This window comes from Spea bombifrons, chromosome 3, assembly GCF_027358695.1.
Source record: "Spea bombifrons isolate aSpeBom1 chromosome 3, aSpeBom1.2.pri, whole genome shotgun sequence".
NCBI classification, from domain to species: domain Eukaryota; kingdom Metazoa; phylum Chordata; class Amphibia; order Anura; family Pelobatidae; genus Spea; species Spea bombifrons.
Window position 1 is genome coordinate 55964998 of NC_071089.1, and position 25775 is coordinate 55990772.

At 43.1% G+C, this 25775-nt stretch overlaps 1 protein-coding gene across 3 annotated transcripts in view; it reads right to left on the reverse strand.

Moving 5' to 3' along the window:
- Positions 1–25775, reverse strand: part of PKIB (cAMP-dependent protein kinase inhibitor beta) — an 88900-nt gene that overhangs the window by 20231 nt on the left and 42894 nt on the right. Inside the window, exon 1 of one of the 3 annotated variants that reach the window (XM_053459025.1) lies at positions 957–1050. The exons of the other annotated variants lie outside the window; for them this stretch is intronic. The gene's annotated coding sequence lies outside the window, so the exon portion shown is untranslated. Of the gene's footprint in view, positions 1–956; positions 1051–25775 lie in introns of those variants that run through there. 3 annotated transcript variants of the gene reach the window in all.

Genomic DNA, 25775 nt, shown 5'->3' on the forward strand with positions numbered 1-25775 from the left:
GCGTCTTATATTACATTTACATCTGTCTGCTTACAATGTCTGCGGCAGTGTCCCAAATGTTAAGGTCCTTCTTTGACTCTATTTGTAATATCTAAAGGCCGACCTGTCCTATAATGTATCAAGTCTTATAAAGTGACAAAATAATCTGACACCCCTTACAGCCTGGGACTATATGGGATTTACTTAGAAACAAGTAAGTGACTGTTGAGAGCCCATCGAGCAGACCCTCGTTTCCTAGTACAAAATACAGTTAAGTCCTTTACTCAGAACTTGTCTCTTTATAACAGGTTTGTCCTGCTGAAGTCCGGACCAGTGGCAACCCTAGGCCCAGCGCACCCAGATCCAGGTGGCCCCAGGCAGCCGTCTGGTACTAGGACTGGCCCTGGAGACCCAGTTGCAACCTCCCCATGCCATTTGCGTGTTATTCTACTGGACAGTCCAAGGTAAAAGAGCTAGACTGTTTTACAAGAACTAGAGGACATTATCCTACTGGACAGACCAAGGTACAGGAGCTAGACTGTTCTACAACAACTAGAGGACATTATCCTACTTGACAGACCAAGGTAAAGGAGCTAGACTGTTCTACAACAACTAGAGGACATTAACCTACTGGACAGACCAAGGTAAAGGAGCTAGACTGTTCCACAAAAACTAGAGTACAGGAAACTGAATTTTCAGAATTGAATATTTCAAAAAGTAAGCTAGCCTTTGTATAAAAATGTGCTTGGCTACTATACACATACAGCAAAGGTAAATGGCACTCAACTCCCATCAAACTGAATTCTGTAAACTCTGCTATGATGCTGAAAATCTTCCCTATTTTACATGATATAGTTAAACGAGAAACAGAGCCAGACACACTTAACAAATTTCACCCTAAGTGCTTATTCATATATTCATATATTCATTTAACAGAGTTTACGGAATTCATTTGATGGGGTTTGAGTGGCACTTACCTTTCCTGTTTGTATATAACCATTTGTATGGTCTGAATCCAGCCTCTGGTTCGCACAGCACCGACTATTTCTCTTCAGGAGTGGGAGGCTTATCTGGGGCAGAGACTTCCAGCATTTGTGAGTTTTGTGGCTTTTATACACACCAGGCTTCTATACCCTTTAGAGACAGCCAGTGTCATCTGGTTTCATTATGTTGGTCATGAAGAGTTGTTGACTTTGCTGTATATATTTGGTGATCTTATAACCTGAGCAGGTAGCTTCTTAACTGCTGAATGATCAAAATACAGAAGTGCTATGCTTCCATGGTACTGATGACCTCTTACACCTTCATGGGAGCTGATACCATTTTTAGCCTCAGCTCCATAATCATATTACAGTCTACAGAGCACGTGTGTAAGCTATTCACGAGAGCCGATGCCATTTTTAGCTTCAGCTCCATAATCAGATCATGTGTATGTAAGCTAATCAGGATTTTAGAGCAATACAGTTAGTTACCTAATCAGCATTTTTTAGACAAAGTGCATACACAAAATACTGTAAATCGGAAAAGTGATTATGAAAAAAATAAATAAAACATCAACCTTTTCTCTACAGTGGGTAGTAAAATTATTTTAATTGTTGTACTCATTTATATGCACACCATTTAGATTGCATTGTCAGCTTGGGCTTAGTTTAGGATTTTTGTTGGTATGTTGATAGTATATAATTATTATTTAGTGTTAATAGGAAAATTATTATTAAATATTATGGTCTTTACAACACCCTAGTAAAGGTCCTTCATTGCTTGTAAACACACTTACAATCACATGTGCAAACAGGGATTTTAAGACCTCTCTTACACAAACATACAGCAATGTTCAAAATGAACTAGAAATACCTTCTAATAATGTTACCCAATGGTGGGTAACCCCAGAAAAATCAACAACACTTCAAGTGTTCCACATTTAAGTTGAGCTTTCCAGTGCTGAAACCCCATCTGGTATATTTCATAAAAAATTAAAAGGTAAAAAGTCAGATCCTGAAAAACTGGTCTAGCCAATGTAGGCAATCTGTGCCTGTACTGGGAAATACATTTAACATTTATTAATTCTGTATGTGTCTTCACTGAGCAGAGTGCTGGAGATAATGCACAAATTGCTTGACCACAGAGGAGCTACTACCAATGCGGTAGGGGATTAGTTGGGGGAAAGTCCTAAAACAAAGTAGTCGTCAAGGTGTCCATACAAAGAGAACTGTGTCTGTCAGAAAAAAATCCAGCCACTTGAACCTAGTTAAAGAGAAACTGCTAAGATGTAGAGAAAAAGGAAAGAAACGCGCAGGTAAGAATGAATAAAAGAGGACAGCAAACGAGGAAAAAGGATAAAAAAAAGCAGAAGAACTTGAAAAACAGAAAAATGAAAAAGAAGTTATTAAAAGTGGTGCAAAAAAGATATAGCAAAATAATTCTCCTCCTTTTTTCTTATCCCTTTTCTCTCGCTGTTCTTTTTTCTGCCTTGTTCTCATGTGAGACCAAAGGCAGTATGTACATGTTAGTGTGTGTGCTAGTGAGAGTGCCCTCCCGAGATTAGGCTCTGGATCTGCCCCTGTTCTCAATATTACCTTTTTTTTCAGCATACAAACCTACAGCATTTTAAATGCTTTACTGATTGATTTCATTTCATTTTCTTTACTGTTTTTTTTTTTAAATTACTCACAGGCATATCACTTTTTTGTTTTCAAATATTTATAAATCATGGCATATTTTTTTTTGCAAAATGCTTAGCTTTACAATATCTCCATTACTGTTTTGGTCCTTTATAAAGGGAATAGCGTGATTCTATTATAAACCCATGGTTGATTAAGCTACTTTTAAACAAGGGAGACTGTTAGAGATGTGGAATCCCATATTTTGTTCTCCTTCAAGTACACATCCACACTATTATTCGATAACACCGGTTTTGGCTGGAACTAAATACAAGGTTCTTTTGAGTGCAACAACAAGTATCCATTGCCCACCCATTTGCTCTGTTATTTTTTAGATATGCTGCTTATAAGGGCATACTGCTACTTTATGTAAAACGATTGGATTAGAATAGGGTGTTATTTCCGTTTTTTGTTATAAATATATAAATACAGCCATAATGCGCCGTAATAAACAGAGATCTTATTATACATACACTCCTATCTGTGTATCTGATTTCTCTCGAGTCGCTCAATAAAGATATCTACATAATTTGGAACCCCAAGGTATAAAAATACTCGGAAATTCTCCGACAAGGATTATTTTAATAATGCATAGTTATGCATAGACATTCATGCTCACAACACATACAATTATACATACATATCCTCTCCGCTTTATACTCACAAATGAGCATATACCGTATTGGCTCGAATATAGGCCGCACTTTTTCCGGCCTATATTCGGGCAGGCAGCGGGGTTAGGATACAAATCCCCCGCAGCGGTGCAGGGGACCTGCATCCTACTCCCCGATACGCTCAGACAGCCTCCCCTGCCAGCACTTCCCACGGTCCGCACGATGCGTTTTACCTCTGCCCCCCCGACTTAGCGGAGCAGACTCCCGGGTGTCTTGCGGGGACGGCGGGGGACATCTAGGCAATACGCGTATACAACTTCCGGTGTTGTATTGCGGAAGTTGTATTGCGTAGATGTCCCCTGCCGGCCCCGCAAGACACCCGGGAGTCTGCTCCGGTAAGTTGGGTGGCGGGGTGGCACAGGAGGACAGTGGTAGCATATCTCGGGGAGGGAGGACAGTGGTAGCATATCTCGGGGAGGGAGGACAGTGGTAGCATATCTGGGGGGGAGGACAGTGGCAGCATATCTGGGGGGGGCAGAGTGGCAGCATGTTTTTTTGGTGCTTTTTTAAAGAAAAAAACTTTTTCTTTAAAAAAGCACCAAACTTTTAGGGTGCGGCCTATATACGGGGGCGGCCTATATCCGAGCCAATACGGTACGTTCTTATGTAACATTAAATCCATGCTATTTGCACTGTAACATGAGTATAACCTACTACTCAAATAAGCATGGTATATCCATATCAGATTGAACTATACACTATAAAGGTCACATTAAGATGGGTGCTTACTCAGAATAATCTATTCCTAGCATTTTCATTTAAATCCAATTTGGTAATACAACACACATCCGTCTAATGCTACATGTCACTATTTAGGAATGAACGATAAGAATCATCACCCAACTTCAACTAAGCTTCCAAGAATTTGCATTGTCCTCTAACAGATAATGCGGTTCAAGGGACGGGCAAGCGTTCTTCATTTATTAGAAGAACTAACCTCATTCACTTACGTGAGTCATACACATAGCGAGAAGTGAATTCAATGGACTGCTCAGAAACATTTTTACAGTTTGTGATGCCGGTGACCTCAGAGTATGGAATAGAGTGGGGGTTATTTTCCAGTACAATCTGGCACTTTGTAGTTATCTTGGTTTCAAAACTGCTGTTCAGATACACCTTGTTGCACAGTATGTGTTATGCGCAATATGTATATTAAGTTGCCATGTTAACCTGTGTTGCATTTAAAAACTTCCAGAACCCTACAATAATCACCTTACTAATAAAGAGGTGAACTGATTACTGTGTTGCCCAGCTACAGTTACTTCACTTGTGATACATGTATCAAAAAATATAACTGATATATTTTAAGGATTTACACCTAGTATTTTCCTTATCTTTGTGAGAGATAAAAGGCAGAGACAGGGGATGAGGGTGTAGTGTGTTATGACAAGACTTTATTTTATGGGTGCAGTTTCAGACAATAGTTTGGGTAGTTTGTGGAGCTGTACGTCATGTCCGTCAACCAATACTCTTGGTTTGGGGTACGCATGATGTATTTCTGGTCTTGTAAGCCACCTGGGACTGAAGCCCAGTACAAAATTTAAGATGTACCACAAAACATTCTGAGCATTCACAATACACAATCCCAAAGCACGCTCATGTCTTCAGCCCCACCCTATATCATATGTGAGACGGTATATGTTAACCTTTGATTGGCAGAAAGACATTCAAGTCCTAAACTGCCCATCTTCTCCACACCTTCTTCTAAAGCAGCTATGACATACCGGTCTGTATCAAAGGGATGAAATAAATAAAAAGTGATGAATTATCATCTATTTTATGTGGCCAACAGATGCACCATATAAGGTGAGCATTTGGAAGGGTGACAGATTGATTTTGAAAGTTTTTGGTATATATAAAGTTAATTCTCTGTTTTTATTTCACCCAGGAGATTGTGTTCCTTCACAGAACCTGGAAATATCATGACCCCAAGATTTAGAACCAGCTGAAGGTACACTGTTAATGGTTTATTGCTAATTATTCACAATTAATTACTCTCTAAGATATTGTCGTCCTGTGTTCTTTCAAAAGATTTAGTGTTTTCTGTGCATGGGTCATATTAGCTGTAAAGTAAATTAGGACTTTGTTATTCTGACATTATTTTAACCTTATCATTACATTTATTAACAAAAAAAAACATGCATTACGTATACTAGGCAAAAGCTAAAAAAAATTGTGGTAAAAGAAGAAATAGTAATAATAGCAATTATCTAAAGACATTGGAAACTTTATTTTCCAAATACATTACATTGTATTGACTCAGTTTAATGCTTCCATGCAGCAACATATTGACCTTGGGCTCTGCACTAAGCCTGGTCCCAAGCCACCCCCCTCCACAGCCGCCATTTCTCACTGCCGCTGTGTTTTAAAGGCACATATTGTGCAATCGGCATAGTGCAAATGGCGAGGCTGGACACATCAGAGATCTGCCCATTTAACAGCCTCACAGCAGAGGGGTAGATCACCCAAGAGTGAAATCTGCCCCTGTTTTTTTTATGGCAGAGGAACTGCAGCCCTAGGTCCAGTTGGCCAAGGCCAGAATATTTCACTGGTTCCTTGCATTTTATTCAAGGGATAGGCAAAGTGTGACATAGCATTTTCTAACTAAACATTATGATATTTGTAGTTTACTGATAACCAGCTGGCAACACTTAACCCAGTGACATATTCTGGCCTAGGTCAACTAGGTCTAGGGTGGCAGGATGGTGGCATGGGCCAGAGAGAGGTCATGGATCTCCCCAAGCGGCCCATTAACAATATGGAGGGCCAACTCGGCACAGTCCTGCATAGTTTCTTTCTAATCTTCCTTTAAAAAGCTTAGGTCTAAGGCAGCACCAAAGATACATTTGGCCTATAATTGAATCCAAGGAGTTGGATTTTTAGAAATTGAGGGGTTTATAGTTATTTTGCCACAAATACAATAAGAGTATATAAACACTGCATGGATTTCAGACAATAAAACATGTAAACAACACAGATGACAGACTGGGAATGCCACCCTCTCCTTCATTGTCTACTGTCTCGGTGCTTTGTTACCCTTCATTTTATACTTTTCACTTCATTACCTTATCCAATTTGGTTTGCAAACTGAGAAGATGGGAATTGCAATACCATTATTTAAAAGTAGTAACCACCTTAACCAGATCTTTAAAAAAAAAAACCCTCTTTTTATTGTGACATTGTCTTTGACATACTATTCAGGGAGGATCCATTCAATCCTCTGGTTTCTGTTTCGTTGACTAGCGGCAATTTAAAATTGTTTATCTGATCCTTTCCTTTAATGAGAAAACTAGGAAGGAAATACTAGAACCTTTTGAAAGCTGGGTCACAAAGAGGGATCATTTTCAAGAATTGTCCACTCTTCAGGCGGAGAACTTAAATGATTGATGAGCTTTATTGTCACCATTCTGACATAACAGGTTTGTCATACCTTTTTAAAGTCTACCCTTCAATATATATTACATCATTAGTTATCTTGAGTGTTGATATCCCTACTTTAGAAAAAAAATCTACAGTGCCAGCAGAGGGAGAGAAATATATTAGGATAATGGGGTTTATTTCACAAAGAAAGCATTGGAAGGGGAATTGTGGTTTCAACTCAGACCTCACTCTGTATTATAAAAGGTCATCCCTAGCAACTTTCTCTTACCTAATAGCAGAGCTCTCACTGATTGAACTACACATTACACAGGGCTTACCAAGCTCTTTTTCCTGGAAGAGTGATACAGAATCTAGTTTTGCACATTCTACATTTGTATATTCTGAGTGAGTGATTTCAATGTCATTTGCCAATGAGCCTATGTAGCATTTAAAGGGCACTGTCACTACTCCTACAAAAAAAAGGAACTGTCACATCGAGATAAAAACATTGAATTTATCAATTGTGTTAATCTTATTTATATTTACTGTCCTGCAATTGCGTTAGTCGGGTTAATATTTTCCAGCTGTGACGTTTACAAAAGGAGTACTCATGTCATTTTGTTCAAATGTTTGTTCATTATCTCATGATCCCTTAGCTAGGACTGCATCGAAGTCCTACCACCAGCAGAGCCACTTCTATGGTCTATGCTTGAACCTCTGGTGCTAGAGATTATTTATAACTGTGCAGTACTTTGGAGTCCCATCCCTACATGTATTTCTGGTATTAATGCTAACTGGTATTAATACAGTTGTGTCATTGCAATGGTTTTTTAGTTGGTAAGGTATTTTTAGTAAATACCTACAGTATACAGCATTTAAAATCTGTTTCCCAGTATTTGGTTAAAGAACCAAGTCATTTCCGGATTCATTTTTAAATAATGTAAAATGTTGTATCTTAATAATTTTGAAGGGCATGCTTAATTCTTCAAAAGTTTCTTATGTCCCAATGACAGATATTCTAATATTCATAAAGTAATTAATTAACACTTTCTATTAGACTTGTGCATTCGTCTTCGGGCGAACATGAAAACGAGCACGAAGAGGCCGTTTTTTTGTTCGTTCCGAAGGAACGTAGAACAGAATACAGTGCCGGCAAACCGTAGGCGAAGACGAAGACTCACAATCACGAAGAATCGAAGATTCTTCGTGATCGTCTTCGTTTTTGCCGCGCAACCGCCAAAATTTCAAACAGGAGTGAGCTGATCCTCGTCTGTCCAATCAGCTCACTCTTGTGACGTAACGCTAAGGGTCTCGTCCAATGCCTGTGCTGCTGTTTTTTGAATTCTGAAGGCGCCTTTATAAGACCAGAGCTTGCCTGAGAGATCCATTCATTTTTCGCTGTGACTGCTTTGGCAACACTGCTGTGCTGCATCCGAGCGTTACAGAGAGAGATTGTTCTGTTCTGTGTGAGACTGGTAAGCCTTTCTCACAGTGTACTTCATCCTCACTTCAGTGCTACTTAATATAATTAATTTAATAATAATAATTTGATTAATTTAATTTTTTTAAAATTAATTTGTCATCAACTTTAGTGTAAGTGCTGTTGAGTTGACAGTGCACCCAGTGCCTCAGTGGCACTGGGGTGCCCTTGCCCTGGGCTGGCACTAGTGCCTATTGCCTGTCCTGCTTAAATAAATTAAATAGAATTTATAAATTACAATTTAATAGAATCTATAATTTAATAGTTCATTATAATATATATATATATATTTGTCAGTCATATATATATATATACTATAGTATACTAGTGTAGAGTGTACTGTAGACATTCATCTACTAGTGTCTAATTTAAAATCAGTAATATTAATTAATATAATTAATAATTGAATTCATTATAAAATATATATATTTGTCAGTTATAGTTAGTAATAGTATACTAGTGTAGAGTGTACTGTAGACATTCAGAACATCTACTAGTGTCTAATCTAAAATCAGTAATATCAATAATTCTCTAATTCTTTCTTATCTTAATAGTTAATTAAATTAGCTATAAATAAAAGTAATAATATTAATTAATTACTACTAGCGTATAGTTCAGCTAATCTTATTAGTACTGGTGCTGCAGCTCTATAGTTTGTGCTTTGTTTTAGCAACAGTAAGAGACCAAGTCAATTTTTCTTAATTAATCTTTCATTTTATTTCATTTGTTTTGCTCACCTCAGTCCATCAGTGAAGTGAACTTGTTGGGCTAGTGAGTGCAGCCGCATAAGTGCTGTGTTTTTTTTTGATCAGCAAGCAGTGACGTTAACTGTTTTGCAAAGATTTTCTCATTTATTTTACATTTTATTTCAATTTTATTAAAAGTACCCTTAGTGTTTTGCTCACCTCAGTCCATCAGTGAAGTGAACTTGTTGGGCTAGTGAGTGCAGCAAGCAGTGAAGATAACTGTTTTGCTGTGACATTTTATTTTATTTCTAATTCTTTTCAAGAAAAATTGACTGTGACGAGCTGTACTAAGCAAAGCTTCAAGCTACTAGCTGTAGTACTAAAATAATTCTAATCTTCTTTAATCTTAATCTATAATATATTATAAATAATAATATTCTAATTCATAATCTATAATATAAGTAATTCTAATTCTAAATTCTAATTCATAATCTATATTCTTCTATCTATAATACATAATATATAAGTAAATTAGTTCTAATCTATTAATATTATATAACTTAATATTAATTAATAAATCATATACTGAATCTGATTTAACCTCACTTTAGCTTAGTGGGTTTGAGAGCGTCTGCCTAGAGGTAGACTTATAGTAAGGAAATATAGCTTTAGGCTAGCATAGTAGTAGGCTAAGCTCTTAGGCCCGTGTAAATTCAAATTAAAAATAAAATACTGCTAGTTATTAAATAGTTAATCTTGAGTTAATAATTTAAATAACTTTAGGATTTTGGCAGATTGCACACAGCACAGTGCAGTAGTGCATAGTTTTACTTTTTAAGCAGTAGCACTGAAGAGAACTTCCTCTAATTTTTTTGTCTTTAATTCGTTTTTCCTTTTTTTTATTTTTATTTTTTTATTTTTTTTTTATAGTTTTTTAAACACTACACTACACTACACTACACTACACTACACACACAACACAAAATTTGAAATGGATCCTCCTTTTGGGACTAAGGAGGGACAAGCTCCATCTACCACCACCACCACCAGCACCACCACCAGCACCACCACCAGTTCTAAGATGCAGCCTTTGCGTCAGTCTAGTCGGCCAAGTAGGCCAAGCTCTCGCTTATCATTTGGGGAAGCATTGCTTGAAGGATCATCAAGTAAAGGAAAGGCACCAAAAGCAGGCAGTAGTAGTGCGGCTAGGCCCACAAGCTCTATGGTTTTTTACGGAAAGCCTAAAGCACCAGAAGCACGTTCAAAGTTAAAGGGTAGCACAAGTAGTACCAGCCCAGTGACTAAAAAGAAGTGCCTTTTGCCCCAAGCAGCATCTTCCCCATCCACCAGCAGCATGCAAGGTACCAAGCAGAGCCAAATTAGCAGCAAGACTCAGAGGGGTCCCAAACCAAAGCGATCTCATTCCTTTGTAGGGAAAACCACCACCACCACCCCCACCTCTACCGCCTCTACCACCACTAGTGCTGCGCCTACTGTTCCCACTGGTACCGCCACGCCATGTCCTCCTAGTACCTCTAGCAAGCCACCAAGTCCTTACAAAATTTTTGTAAAGACAGTTAGAGAGAGGGCTACACATAGTGGAACTCCACCTAGCGAGGTAGCAGAGGAGCCTGAGACTGAGAGGCCAAGTGCAGAGTCTATTCTTCCTGCTCGCACTACTACTAGTCACGAGTCTCACGACGATATCAGTCTTAGCTCCAGCCTAGCAGGAATTCCATTCGATCTGGCTAATGAAGAGCTAGACTATGAGCCAGAGGAAGTAGAGGAGATGAGTGGTCAGGAATCAGATTCCTCAGGGAGCAGTGTCCAAATGACTAGTGCACAATTTTCCCCTGAGCCTCCACCTTCTCCGCTACGATCATCACCATCACCACCACCAGCAGCAGCAGCAAAACCTAGCAAATCTAAAGCAATTAGCAGTCCCACTATGGCCAGTACTGTTACCACCAGTCCCACCACCACTAGTTCTGCCTCTGTTCATCCACCCCGAGCAGTAAGAGCAGCACCCAAGGCACACTCCAAGGCTATGCGCGCCCCAATTTGGGAGCACTTTGAAAATGTTGAAGAAGGGCGCTATGGAAAGTGCAAACATTGTGGGAAGCTAATAAGCAGAGGGAAAGTGTCTGGCCATTTTACCAGTGCTAGCATGAAGCATCACCTCAGCACTCAACACAACGCTGTGCTATTGGGGAAAGATGCAGAGGTAAAACTTAGTGCAGGCAGCATAGCTGGTGGCCGTGGAAAAACCCCAACAGCTTCTTCTTCTGAGCCAATAGCAGCAGCAGCAGCAGCAGCAGCAACTAGTGCTGGCAGCCAGAGACCAAGGCAGGTTGGAGCACTGCATGCCCAGCCCACCCTGGAAGAATTTGGGGCATTCCACTCCAAGAGAACGATGCCCAAACAGCAGGCCAATAAAGTAACGCGACTTATTGGTCAGTTCATTGCTGTTGGAGGGGCATCCTTCTCCATGATTGAAGGGGAGCCTTTCAAACAATTGATGGCGGCTGTGGCTCCACAATACACAGTTCCGTCACGTTCCACTTTCAGCAGGAACATTGTCCCCTCGCTGTATCGGTCCTGTGTTGCAGCAGTGAAAGAGGAGCTTTCCAAGGCTGCTGGTCAGTGTGTTCATTTCACTACAGATTTGTGGAGTGCACCTAGCGCCCAGCATGCCTTTCTTTCTTTGACAGCACACTGGTGGCAGCCCGGTGTGTCTAAGGAAGTTGCTGCAGCAGGCTACCGATCATTCCTTCTCCATGCAGAAGTGATGGATGAAAAGCACACTTCCCAAAATATTCTGCATGCGATTAGGAAAATGTTTAGCCTTTGGGTGGGAGCAGAGGCGGGCACCAATGTTGAAGTTGGTTTTGTGGTAACTGACGGAGGTGCCAATATGGTGAAAGCGCTGCGAGATGGTCATATTGTTGGTGTGCGCTGTGCAGCCCACATCATCCATCTTGTAGTGAAGGCAGCAATGTCAGAAGGAACTAATGTGGCAGCAGTAGTTCTGTCCCGCTGCAGAAAGATCGCTGGGCACTTTCACCATAGTGTTAAGGCTAGCCAACTTTTGAGGGAAGAGCAAGAGAGGTCAGGTCTTCCCGTACACTGCCTACGTCAGGATGTCAGTACACGGTGGAACTCCACGTTAGACATGCTAGAGAGGATTTTGGAGCAGCAGAGGGCAATCCATAATCTTGCCTCAGAGCACAATATAGGGATTACCTCTCCATTGAATAGGGAGGATTGGACAGTGATCGCCCAGCTAGTGGCAGTCCTTAAACCATTCAGGGATGCCACAGAAAATTTAAGCTCAAACACTGCCAGTCTGGCCCAGGTAATCCCAGTGTTCTCCCATCTAGGCAGCAAGATGGATGTGTTCCTTGGAAACCGTGAGGCTGTTCAAGGTGGCACTCTACATCCTGACGTAGCAGCCATAGTCAGGAAGCTGAAGGATCTGCTAAAAGTACACCTTCGCAAGCGAATGGAAGAGAGTCCCGAAATGATGCTAGCGTGCCTTTGTGATCCAAGAATTAAGGGAAAGCTAGCTTTGAAATTCAATGTTCTCAGTAGCTACCGGGAGCAATTGGTCAACAAGGTGCGTGACTGGCAGCGTAAAATGGGAATGCTGTCCGAGGAGGGTGAGGTGCAGGAGGAGGAAGAGATGATGTGGTCTGCTACCCCTAGCAGCAGCATCAGCAGCAGTGCCACAAGCAGCACAACACAGCTGAGTGGAGCAGCTGCGTTTTGGGAAGAGGCACTTGGCAGTATAGTTGGACCATCTGACAGAGCTAGCAGCAGAAAGGAGAGTAGTGCTGCTGAAATGGTCAAACTTTACCTCTGTGAAGTTCCTTCTGCTCCTAATGTTGATCCTCTTAGCTACTGGGATGAAAAGAAGAGTGTGTGGCCTGCACTCTCATGGGTTGCGCAGCAGCTTCTATCATGTCCGCCAACCACTGTTCAAAGTGAGCGCGTGTTTTCTATGACTGGAAACATACTGAGTCCACAGCGCTCACGCATGGCACCTCATCTGATGGAGCAGATTGCCTTTCTTAAATTCAATCTGCCCAAATTGGGTTACCCAGCTCTTAGCTTGGAAAGTTAAATTTTTTCTCTCTAATGTTTAAGGTAGTTTCTCCCCCTGGTTGCACTTGCTGCGGTGTGGCAATGCCTGCTACCTCCGCTGGTGTAGCCAATTTACGCTAGGGCCTAGTGTCTGAGCTCTGTAAGTCCGCTCCCAAACGCCTAGGACTGACAGTCTTTGGATGCTTTGCCCTGGGGTGAAACAGGTGAGTGGGTCGTCAATTGCCCACTCATTCACCTTTTTCCGTTTCCAACGCTGCTGCTGGTGGTGGTGCCAGTATCTTTTGCCAGTTCGCTTCCTGGCTGAAATCATGCCTCAGATGTCCCTAATGGAAAGGGTAGTTTCTCCCCCCTGGTTGCACTTGCTGCGGTGTGGCAACGCCTGCTACCTCCGCCGGTGTAGCTAGCTTATGCTAGGGCCTTGTGTCTGAGTTCTGTAGGTCTGCTCCCAAACGCCAAGGACTGACAGTGCTTGGATGCTTTGCCCTGGGGTGAAACAGGTGAGCGGGTCGTCAATTGCCCACTCATTCGCCTTTCCCAATTCTGCTGCTGCTGGTGGTGGTGCCAGTGTCTCTCTTCAATGCCAGTTCGCTTCCTGGCTAGTGTCATGCCTCGAATGTCCCTGATGGTAAGGGTAGTTTCTCCCCCCTGGTTGCACTTGCTGCGGTGTGGCAACGCCTGCTACCTCCGCCGGTGTAGCCAGCTTACGCTAGGGCCTTGTGTCTGAGTTCTGTAGGTCTGCTCCCAAACGCCAAGGACTGACAGTGCTTGGATGCTTTGCCCTGGGGTGAAACAGGTGAGCGGGTCGTCAATTGCCCACTCATTTGCCTTTCCCAATTCTGCTGCTGCTGGTGGTGGTGCCAGTGTCTCTCTTCAATGCCAGTTCGCTTCCTGGCTAGTGTCATGCCTCGAATGTCCCTGATGGTAAGGGTAGTTTCTCCCCCCTGGTTGCACTTGCTGTGGTGTGGCAACGCCTGCTACCTCCGCCGGTGTAGCCAGCTTACGCTAGGGCCTTGTGTCTGAGCTCTGGAAGTCCGCTCCCAAACGCCAAGGACTGACAGTTTTTGGATGCTTTGCCCTGGGGTGAAACAGGTGAGCGGGTCGTCAATTGCCCACTCATTCGCCTTTCCCAATTCTGCTGCTGCTGGTGGTGGTGCCAGTGTCTCTCTTCAATGCCAGTTCGCTTCCTGGCTAGTGTCATGCCTCGAATGTCCCTGATGGTGAGGGTAGTTTCTCCCCCCTGGTTGCACTTGCTGCGGTGTGGCAACGCCTGCTACCTCCGCCGGTGTAGCCAGCTTACGCTAGGGCCTTGTGTCTGAGTTCTGGAAGTCCGCTCCCAAACGCCAAGGACTGACAGTTTTTGGATGCTTTGCCCTGGGGTGAAACAGGTGAGCGGGTCGTCAATTGCCCACTCATTCGCCTTTCCCAATTCTGCTGCTGCTGGTGGTGGTGCCAGTGTCTCTCTTCAATGCCAGTTCGCTTCCTGGCTAGTGTCATGCCTCGAATGTCCCTGATGGTGAGGGTAGTTTCTCCCCCCTGGTTGCACTTGCTGCGGTGTGGCAACGCCTGCTACCTCCGCCGGTGTAGCCAGCTTACGCTAGGGCCTTGTGTCTGAGTTCTGGAAGTCCGCTCCCAAACGCCAAGGACTGACAGTTTTTGGATGCTTTGCCCTGGGGTGAAACAGGTGAGCGGGTCGTCAATTGCCCACTCATTCGCCTTTCCCAATTCTGCTGCTGCTGGTGGTGGTGCCAGTGTCTCTCTTCAATGCCAGTTCGCTTCCTGGCTAGTGTCATGCCTCGAATGTCCCTGATGGTGAGGGTAGTTTCTCCCCCCTGGTTGCACTTGCTGCGGTGTGGCAAAGCCTGCTACCTCCGCCGGTGTAGCCAGCTTACGCTAGGGCCTTGTGTCTGAGTTCTGGAAGTCCGCTCCCAAACGCCAAGGACTGACAGTTTTTGGATGCTTTGCCCTGGGGTGAAACAGGTGAGCGGGTCGTCAATTGCCCACTCATTCGCCTTTCCCAATTCTGCTGCTGCTGGTGGTGGTGCCAGTGTCTCTCTTCAATGCCAGTTCGCTTCCTGGCTAGTGTCATGCCTCGAATGTCCCTGATGGTGAGGGTAGTTTCTCCCCCCTGGTTGCACTTGCTGCGGTGTGGCAACGCCTGCTACCTCCGCCAATGTAGCCAGCTTACGCTAGGGCCTTGTGTCTGAGCTCTGGAAGTCCGCTCCCAAACGCCAAGGACTGACAGTGTTTGGATGCTTTGCCCTGGGGTGAAACAGGTGAGCGGGTCGTCAATTGCCCACTCATTTGCCTTTTCCAATGCTGCTGCTGCTGCTGCTGCTGCTGCTGGTGGTGCCAGCATCTCTTCTCTGCCAGTTCGCTTCCTGGCTAGTGTCATGCCTTAATTGTCCCTTATGGTAAGGGCAGTTTCTCCCCCCTGGTTGCACTTGCTGCGGTGTGGCAACGCCTGCTACCTCCGCCAATGTAGCCAGCTTACGCTAGGGCCTTGTGTCTGAGCTCTGGAAGTCCGCTCCCAAACGCCAAGGACTGACAGTGTTTGGATGCTTTGCCCTGGGGTGAAACAGGTGAGCGGGTCGTCAATTGCCCACTCATTTGCCTTTTCCAATGCTGCTGCTGCTGCTGCTGCTGCTGCTGCTGCTGGTGGTGCCAGCATCTCTTCTCTGCCAGTTCGCTTCCTGGCTAGTGTCATGCCTTAATTGTCCCTTATGGTAAGGGCAGTTTCTCCCCCCTGGTTGCACTTGCTGCGGTGTGGCAACGCCTGCTACCTCCGCCAATGTAGCCAGCTTACGCTAGGGCCTTGTGTCTGAGCTCTGGAAGTCCGCTCCCAAACGCCAAGGACTGACAGTGTTTGGATGCTTTGCCCTGGGGTGAAACAGGTGAGCGGGTCGTCAATTGCCCACTCATTTGCCTTTCCCAATTCTGCTGCTGCTGGTGGTGGTGCCAGTGTCTCTCTTCAATGCCAGTTCGCTTCCTGGCTAGTGTCATGCCTCGAATGTCCCTGATGGTGAGGGCAGTTTCTCCCCCCTGGTTGCACTTGCTGCGGTGTGGCAACGCCTGCTACCTCCGCCAATGTAGCCAGCTTACGCTAGGGCCTTGTGTCTGAGCTCTGGAAGTCCGCTCCCAAACGCCAAGGACTGACAGTGTTTGGATGCTTTGCCCTGGGGTGAAACAGGTGAGTGGGTCGCCAATTGCCCACTCATTCGCCTTTTCAATGCTGCTGCTGGTGGTGGTGCCAGCATCTCTTCTCTGCCAGTTCGCTTCCTGGCTAGAGTCATGCCCAAAATGTCCCTAATTGTAAGGGCAGTTTCTCCCCCCTGGCTGCCTCTGTCTGCGGTGTGGCAACGCCTGCTACCTCCGCCGGAGTGGCCAGCTTACGCTAGGGCCTTGTGTCTGAGCTCTGGAAGTCTGCTGCCAAACGTCTAAGACTGACAGTGTTTGGGTGCTTTGCCCTGGGGTGAAACAGGTGAGTGGGTCGCCAATTGCCCACTCATTCGCCTTTCCCATTTTTCAATGCTGCTGCTGGTGGTGGTGGTGGTGCCAGCATCTCTTCTCTGCCAGTTCGCTTCCTGGCTAGAGTCATGCCCAAAATGTCCCTAGTGGTAAGGGCAGTTTCTCCCCTCTGGCTGCGTCTGTTTGCGGTGTGGCAACGCCTGCTACCTCCGCCGGAGTGGCCAGCTTACGCTAGGGCCTTGTGTCTGAGCTCTGGAAGTCTGCTGCCAAACGTCTAAGACTGACAGTGTTTGGGTGCTTTGCCCTGGGGTGAAACAGGTGAGTGGGTCGCCAATTGCCCACTCATTCGCCTTTCCCAATTCTGCTGCTGCTGCTGCTGCTGGTGGTGCCAGTGTCTCTTCGATGCCAGTTCGCTTCCTGGCTAGTGTCATGAATCAAATGTCCCTAATGGTAAGGGCAGTTTCTCCCCCCTGGCTGCCTCTGTCTGCGGTGTGGCAACGCCTGCTACCTCCGCCGGAGTGGCCAGCTTACGCTAGGGCCTAGTGTCTGAGCTCTGGAAGTCTGCTGCCAAACGTCTAAGACTGACAGTGTTTGGGTGCTTTGCCCTGGGGTGAAACAGGTGAGTGGGTCGCCAATTGCCCACTCATTCGCCTTTCCCAATTCTGCTGCTGCTGCTGCTGCTGGTGGTGCCAGTGTCTCTTCGATGCCAGTTCGCTTCCTGGCTAGTGTCATGAATCAAATGTCCCTAATGGTAAGGGCAGTTTCTCCCCCCTGGCTGCCTCTGTCTGCGGTGTGGCAACGCCTGCTACCTCCGCCGGAGTGGCCAGCTTACGCTAGGGCCTAGTGTCTGAGCTCTGGAAGTCTGCTGCCAAACGTCTAAGACTGACAGTGTTTGGGTGCTTTGCCCTGGGGTGAAACAGGTGAGTGGGTCGCCAATTGCCCACTCATTCGCCTTTCCCAATTCTGCTGCTGCTGCTGCTGCTGGTGGTGCCAGTGTCTCTTCGATGCCAGTTCGCTTCCTGGCTAGTGTCATGAATCAAATGTCCCTAATGGTAAGGGCAGTTTCTCCCCCCTGGCTGCCTCTGTCTGCGGTGTGGCAACGCCTGCTACCTCCGCCGGAGTGGCCAGCTTACGCTAGGGCCTAGTGTCTGAGCTCTGGAAGTCTGCTGCCAAACGTCTAAGACTGACAGTGTTTGGGTGCTTTGCCCTGGGGTGAAACAGGTGAGTGGGTCGCCAATTGCCCACTCATTCGCCTTTCCAATTTTTCAATGCTGCTGGTGGTGGTGGTGGTGGTGGTGGTGGTGCCAGCATCTCTTCTCTGCCAGTTCGCTTCCTGGCTAGAGTCATGCCCAAAATGTCCCTAATTGTAAGGGCAGTTTCTCCCCCCTGGCTGCCTCTGTCTGCGGTGTGGCAACGCCTGCTACCTCCGCCGGAGTGGCCAGCTTACGCTAGGGCCTTGTGTCTGAGCTCTGGAAGTCTGCTGCCAAACGTCTAAGACTGACAGTGTTTGGGTGCTTTGCCCTGGGGTGAAACAGGTGAGTGGGTCGCCAATTGCCCACTCATTCGCCTTTCCCAATTCTGCTGCTGGTGGTGGTGCCAGTGTCTCTTCTCTGCCAGTTCGCTTCCTGGCTAGTGTCATGAATCAAATGTCCCTAATGGTAAGGGCAGTTTCTCCCCCCTGGCTGCCTCTGTCTGCGGTGTGGCAACGCCTGCTACCTCCGCCGGAGTGGCCAGCTTACGCTAGGGCCTTGTGTCTGAGCTCTGGAAGTCTGCTGCCAAACGTTTAAGACTGACAGTGTTTGGGTGCTTTGCCCTGGGGTGAAACAGGTGAGTGGGTCGCCAATTGCCCACTCATTCGCCTTTCCCAATTCTGCTGCTGCTGCTGCTGCTGGTGGTGCCAGTGTCTCTTCGATGCCAGTTCGCTTCCTGGCTAGTGTCATGAATCAAATGTCCCTAATGGTAAGGGCAGTTTCTCCCCCCTGGCTGCCTCTGTCTGCGGTGTGGCAACGCCTGCTACCTCCGCCGGAGTGGCCAGCTTACGCTAGGGCCTTGTGTCTGAGCTCTGGAAGTCTGCTGCCAAACGTCTAAGACTGACAGTGTTTGGGTGCTTTGCCCTGGGGTGAAACAGGTGAGTGGGTCGCCAATTGCCCACTCATTCGCCTTTTCAATGCTGCTGCTGGTGGTGGTGCCAGCATCTCTTCTCTGCCAGTTCGCTTCCTGGCTAGAGTCATGCCCAAAATGTCCCTAATGGTAAGGGCAGTTTCTCCCCCCTGGCTGCCTCTGTTTGCGGTGTGGCAACGCCTGCTACCTCCGCCGGAGTGGCCAGCTTACGCTAGGGCCTTGTGTCTGAGCTCTGGAAGTCTGCTGCCAAACGTCTAAGACTGACAGTGTTTGGGTGCTTTGCCCTGGGGTGAAACAGGTGAGCGGGTCGCCAATTGCCCACTCATTTGCCTTTCCCATTTCCTTTTCCATTTCATTATTTTCCTTCTGATACACAACCAACCAAACATAACACACACAATAACACATATAACACATATAACACACAGTGACATCACACATAACACACATACACACACACTTACAATGCACAAAACACAAGGACGTTTTCCTTGTTATTTGCCCTGGCCTTCACTCACTAATAGCATTACATTAACACTATAACTCACACTTCACCCTATAACATTTTTCCATCCACATACCTGCCAACAGACCCAACTTTTTCAGGGACAGTCCTGCTTTTTTCCAGTCCTGTCCCATCTAATTTAGCTAAACTAGGTATGCAAAATGCAAATACACATAGGTAGTTATAGCTTGGTAGGTAACGCTACTATAAACATTTAATAAATATAATCAAGTACTAAATAATAAATCTAACTTTAAAATACATTTAAATAAACCCCTATTTTTTTTTAAAAAAAAAACATTAAAATTAAATTATTATTATTTAGACATAATCCATCTTTAACCAAACCAGTGCACTGCTACTAATCTTAAACATAACCGTACATTAACCCTAAGCTATTTTTTAGTTCTTGTCCAACATTTTTCCATCAGCATACCTGCCAACACACCCAAGATTTTGGTGGACAGTCCTGCTATTTTCCAGTCCTGTCCAATAAGTAAGTTGGGTTGTTGCAAAGTATGCCATTGTAAATAGGTAGCAAATGTTAGGCATGTAAAGTGGTCCAAAATCAATTTAAAAATGTAAAATATTCCCTATTCTTTTATTAAACATCTATGGACAGTACACCTCGGTATGTGTGTGCAACTCTATTGGTCGTTTCGGCAGGGGGCTCGCCTGCCATCAACGAATGAAGTGCATTCTGCAGTTCTGCAATTCACTCGTTGATGCCAGACCAGCCCCCTGCCGAAACGACCAATAGAGCTGCACACACGTACCTTCACGGCAGCTGCTGCTGCTGTGATGTGTTATTAACCCCGTATTAACCCCTGCTAGGCAACCAGGAGGAAAACGAAGATTAAACGAGCACGAAGAATGTCCGCGAATATTCGCCCGAAGAGAAGACAGGAACGGGCGAATATTCGCGGAATACGAAGATTTTTTTTTCCCCGAAGACGAGCACGAAGACGAACACGAAGAGCCCCCTGGTGCCCAAGTCTACTTTCTATAGCTTGTGGCTTTTTAGCATCTGCTGTTTGGAAAGCAGATATTTAATTTTAAAAGTTTTCATCATGGAGGCTGAGATCTGTGGCAGGATTTGGCAACATAATTGATTTTCTGCCCATTTTGGTTATGTTTAATATGTAAACTGATTTGGGGAAAGTGACTGATAACCTTTAACCCCTTCCTGACCAGGGGTTTTACTTCCCTAAGTGACCGGAGATTTTTTGCCATTTTTAGCATATTTTTGTTTAACCATGATTCCCCTTTTCCATAATTATTGTACCCAGGCAAAATATTTTTGTTTTGTTTTTTCAAGGATAGGGCCTTCTCTTAATACTATGTATTTTTTATAGACTCTCATTTATTATGAATATGTCTTAAAACAGTAAAGGTTTTTAAAAAAAAATGTACTTACATTTCTTTCACAATTTAAGTCCTGTTGTTGAACATAAATCAGGGATTTCTTATCAACATCCCCTGAGTAGAATAGCACCTCACATTCATGTTTTTATTTTAACTTAATAAGGAAATAAAATGCTCCTATACACTCAATACTATTTTATATTGTTTAACTTTGGATAGGGGCAAGAAAGGGTTTTTTAAAGTACCGTATATTTCTAGTGTTCTTTTGGCACCTATTTTTCAAAAAATTATGTTTTTCTTTCCATTTATTAATTTACTTTTTCAATTTTTATTGACAGATTCAAATACCTCAGTGATCTCTCTTGGAACTGGATGATGTCACGGTGACTTCAGTGAATTTTCTGTTATGTTTACACTGTTTCTTCCTCTTTTTCATTTTGATCCCTCTTTGGCTTTTTCACTGTGATCACCAACATTATCAGTTTGCAAGGGGCTCTTCAGAGGTATCAGGAGTGACTGGATAAACACTTTGGCAACCTTTTTACATTTAATGTTTCCAGCAGTATGAAGATTGACACCACTGGCAGAGAGTACCCAAACTCTCATTAGGCATTCTCCTCTATTATGATATAATTGGTGATTGTGCCAAACACAGGGGATACACCAGACTGTCTAAAGCCAGCCCAATCCCCATGTACCGGCAGAAAAACATCCCCACCGGTATAAAAACCATAGGACGTACCACTTGTCTAGTGTCAAAACATCTGTTTTGAATTATTTATTTGAATCTAGTGAAACTATTAAGTATTATTTTAAATAAAAAAAGATGGTGTCTTTCACTCAATCCAGTAACTTTAAAAATGACCGCCTATCGTGCCTATCCCTGGCTCAGCTTTTAGCACACCACTATCCATCTCACCGACTTCTACTATATAAACTTACTAATTCCGATTACCCTACAGTGGTCTCACTTTCTTTATCATTTTTGTGTTAATGTTTCAATAGTCACTGGGGAACCTCTAGCATGATTAGCTGCATTGAAGGTTGTGCCAGACCTCCAAACTAAATGGCAAAAAAGGAAGAGCATTATCCATTGTATTGTGTGTTGGGGGCCACAACCATAACTGATTCTGGTACTTTTGTTCTGCAGCAGCTTCAGAAAACAGAATTTGGTTCTGTGCAGTGATCGGATATATGAAAAAATACTCCTCCACTGCCAATAAGCTATGTGTACATCTTCAGCACTTATGTGTCTGAATTTATAACATGGTGTTGTTCTCAGAAGTACCTGTAATTACAGGTCAGAAAAATCTGTTACTAAATGGCTGCAATAAAAGGTTGAAAATACTACTTCTAACAAGAGACATTCTGTCAAGCACAATTAAGTCACTTGGAAAAACTGCATCTGAGAAGCCAATGCAGAGAGACATAATTACTCTACTCTTGAAGCAATTAATTGTCTGACTTGTCTCAGAATATTTTTTGTAACCTTTATGTTAGTTCTTGTTGATTTTACAAAGACGAGAGTATGAAAAGAAATGGTTCTGTCACACATAGGCATTAAAAACAAAGTTTTCATTAGTACGTTCAGATCTAAGGCATTATTATTAACTAGTATATGAAGCTGTTTCTGCTGCATGATAACATTTTCTATGTAATCAAACACTGACTGCAAATGTACTTGACACTTTATCCATTTATTATCTGGGTGAATACATTACATGGATCTTGCCAATGTTTTAGAGTGCATTTGTATATTTTATAGCAATACCTATTAAGATTGATACATGTGAAAATGCGTTGTGTTTTCATGGATGGGCCTTGAAAAATAGAAAATTCACATTTAGCTGTTTTAAGTAAAGCAGTAGGCGTTTGATATTTGTTTTTGCTTGCATTATTTTAGCTCTTGTGACTTTTTATTAAGTTTTTTCTATTCACTTTTTGAAGTTGAATACAACTCATTGGTTATGCCCTAATGTAAACCTTGTTGGTGAAATATTGGTGAATTTCATTGTGAACCACTGAGCACAGCTGACCATTTTTCTTAACTACTAATGCACGTTTATGTGTAATCGCACCATTCATTTTTAATTCCCAATTACTTACTATAAAAATGGCAACCTCCTTCTTCACCGAGCAGTGCATTTGCGTAAAGGGTGGCAGAAAAAACAGGTATGTGCTCCTATAGCACAGATCTTGATGACTTTCCCTTGCACAGTGTAGTTCACCAGAATGGTGTCATTTTCTAGTGCTCATCCCTGTGCAGCCATTGGAAAATGCATATTTTGGAATTCTGTGCCAGAAGAGGTAGAGATCTCCACTCAGCTGAAGGCAGGAAGGTGGAGTGGGGTCAGGTCTAGGGTAGCAGTCACTGCACTACTGCATTTATCCCACCTCAATACTTGCTAACCAGGTCTCCAGTTGCTTACCATGTTGGCAACAAAGTAATTCACTGCTGTCCTCAAAACAATGGTCCTTTATGACCAAGAACAGCATATAATCCCTCATGCAGTGAGGGTGATCCGTGGTCTCATAACGTCCTCTGTGCCAGCTAGAACCACGATCATAAGCTCTAAACTGACGGAGAGATATTTTAAATGAGTGAGGGTAATCACTGCTGAACAAAGAAAAATTAGTAAACAAATGCTTTGGTTACTCGCTATAAAGAATGTAAAACAGCCTTTGTCATGAAAGAGTTCATTGTGATATTTTATTAATGAAACCTTCAGTATCTCAGTATTCGTAAAAGTTTAATCTGTCATCATGAAACAAGCGTGCAAATTTAAAAGAGAGAAGCCTAAGGACCAATGCCGTATTAACAGAGAAGCACACAGAACAATTGCTCCAGTCCATACATCTCACCTGTCCCACGAAGTGCTGATCCTATTGGCTCCCGCCACTTGCGGCAATCATCCACCCTCACTAACAATCCTCGCCCGGTAATGACATCACTTTTCGGCACGCAGTGTCAGTGATGATTGCCACACAACATGGGACCCTATCAGAGCTTGCTAAAGGCAAGAAATCCAGAGAAGGGGCCCTTTCTATATTATTGCTCCAGGGCCCAAAGCTCCTTAATCTGGCCTTGCTGGGGAAACTGACTATGAGGAAACATGTTTGTAAGTGGGTCAGAGACACGTACAGAAGCTTCAGATAGAAAATATGGCAGATTCAAATTATAGAAGTGTCATTCTGTCTATTCTAAGATCCTATGGGTATAAAAAGGAATTCAGAAATGTCAAACAATGCACATTCTCTAGACAGTATGGATAAAGAGCTGGGTCCAAAGTGAGTTGCATCTTGTAGTTAAGCCTGTTATCTGTACAAGGTCATCAAATGCCACACATCTCACATTATTTAATCCAATGTGTGAACGCAACAATACAAGAGAGAAAAAGTAATTCAGTTCTCCAGAGCGTGCAGCATAAGGCAATCAAGTAGAAAATTGTGTCGTATTTTCATGTCGATACTTGATATAATACAAAAGGTTACAATGTTTAGTCATTCTATAATTAAACATTTTATTTCCAAAGGTTGATCTGATGATCTGGGGTTATCATTAAATTACATCCCATTTATCCAACCACAACTCCCTTAGGTTGTGATGTCATCAAAAAGCAGTTACACACATACAGTATGGATTGATAAAAATGACTATACGTTTGCACATGCTGTAGGGATTTAGTGTATAGAACTGTAAATGCTAAAAAAGCCATTAGAAATATGCATGGTTCTTGGAGTAGGCAAAAAGGAACCTCCCCAAGTTGTACACATGCATTCAAATTTGACCTTTCCACGCTAATCTCTGTATGCATATGCAGGACTACTAAAAGTCTAAGAAATATAGAGAACATAAATATTGCAGTAGTTAAAAGTCTGCCTGTTTTGTTGCTGTAAATATCTGAACCTTTTATTGCTGGTCTTTCCTAATGTATTCAAACTTATTGTATCCCCATCAAATACCTGTATGATTGCTGTATATAGTGCATATGACTGCATTTATTGTAATAACTGTAAAGCGCTAAGAACATGTTAGCACTAAATAAAAATACACATGCAAATACACAATTGATGCTAGGCCATATGCTACATGTTTACACTTTGGGCAAATGATACAATTATTTCTTCTACAGAGAGTTTTTCTTGCTCAGTTGTCACAGTTATACCTTATACCTTGTATTTTTCTTCTCATGTTTCCGAAAGTAACAAACAAGGTAAACTAAGGACACATAATTAACAATTTTATTTTGCAAGTGCGTGAATACATTTTTCAGTTCTCCAAATATAGCTGTAAGGAGATGAATATACTAGTTTGACCCTCTTGTAATAATTATAGTTTTGTACTAAGAACTGGCAAAGAAAGACAGTTACTAAAGTATAATTTATGATTACCAGCGGAGGAAACCGGCAATAGCCTCAACACAGAGGCATCCTCACAACCCACTCTCAACAAACAAAAGTGGGACTCAACATAGTGAGAGAAGCAACCTACAAAAAATGATCTTTAAAGGGACGGTATCATCAAACAATGAAATAGTATTATTTATTTGAGATGGCTTTAACCCCTTCAGGACCGGGATTTTGATACTAACGTGTCGCTAAAGGACCAGAGCCGTTTTTGTGTTTTTGCCATGTCTTTCTTCAACTGTAATTTCTCTCTTATCAATTGGTGCATCCACACAAATCATATATTGTTTTTTTCAGCACAAGTAGGGCTTTCATTTGAAACCATATTAAGCTGGGTAGTACATTGTTTTGTTTGAAATAAACTGGAAAAAGTGGGGAAAAAATGAAAAAAAAGCATTTTTTTACAGTTTTGTATACATACAAATTGTACACACATTGAACCAATGGGAAAAAATTATCCCAAATATATTCATTAAGTTGTCCTGATTTGGAAACCACCCAACATGGCCAGGATTTTTATCTATTTTGACCAGTATAGGGCAAATATTGCAAGGCATGCATCACGTTTTTGAAATGTAATTTTTTTCAAATTTGGCATGGTAGTCTAATAACTGCAATAGTTGTCACAGATACTTATTATCCTCCAAAAATTATATGTTTATGAACAGTAGATAAGTCAAGGTGTACAACTAGGGTCATTTTGACACTTTTCAAACAGGGATTTTATCGCCAATTGCTGCCAAATTTTGAGGTATTTTTATATTTTTTTGGTTTTTTTGCATTTGTTGCAATGTTGCTTTAGATTTTATATTATATTTTGTATAGAATATGTGCAACTGCAGAACAAAACACCAAATTATGTTCACCAACATCCCCCGGTTCCAACAAGGCCTCACATGCATGGTTCATGCATTTTTTGAGGAAGCTATGAGGGCAAAACTGGAACATGCGCATTTTCCTTTTCAAATT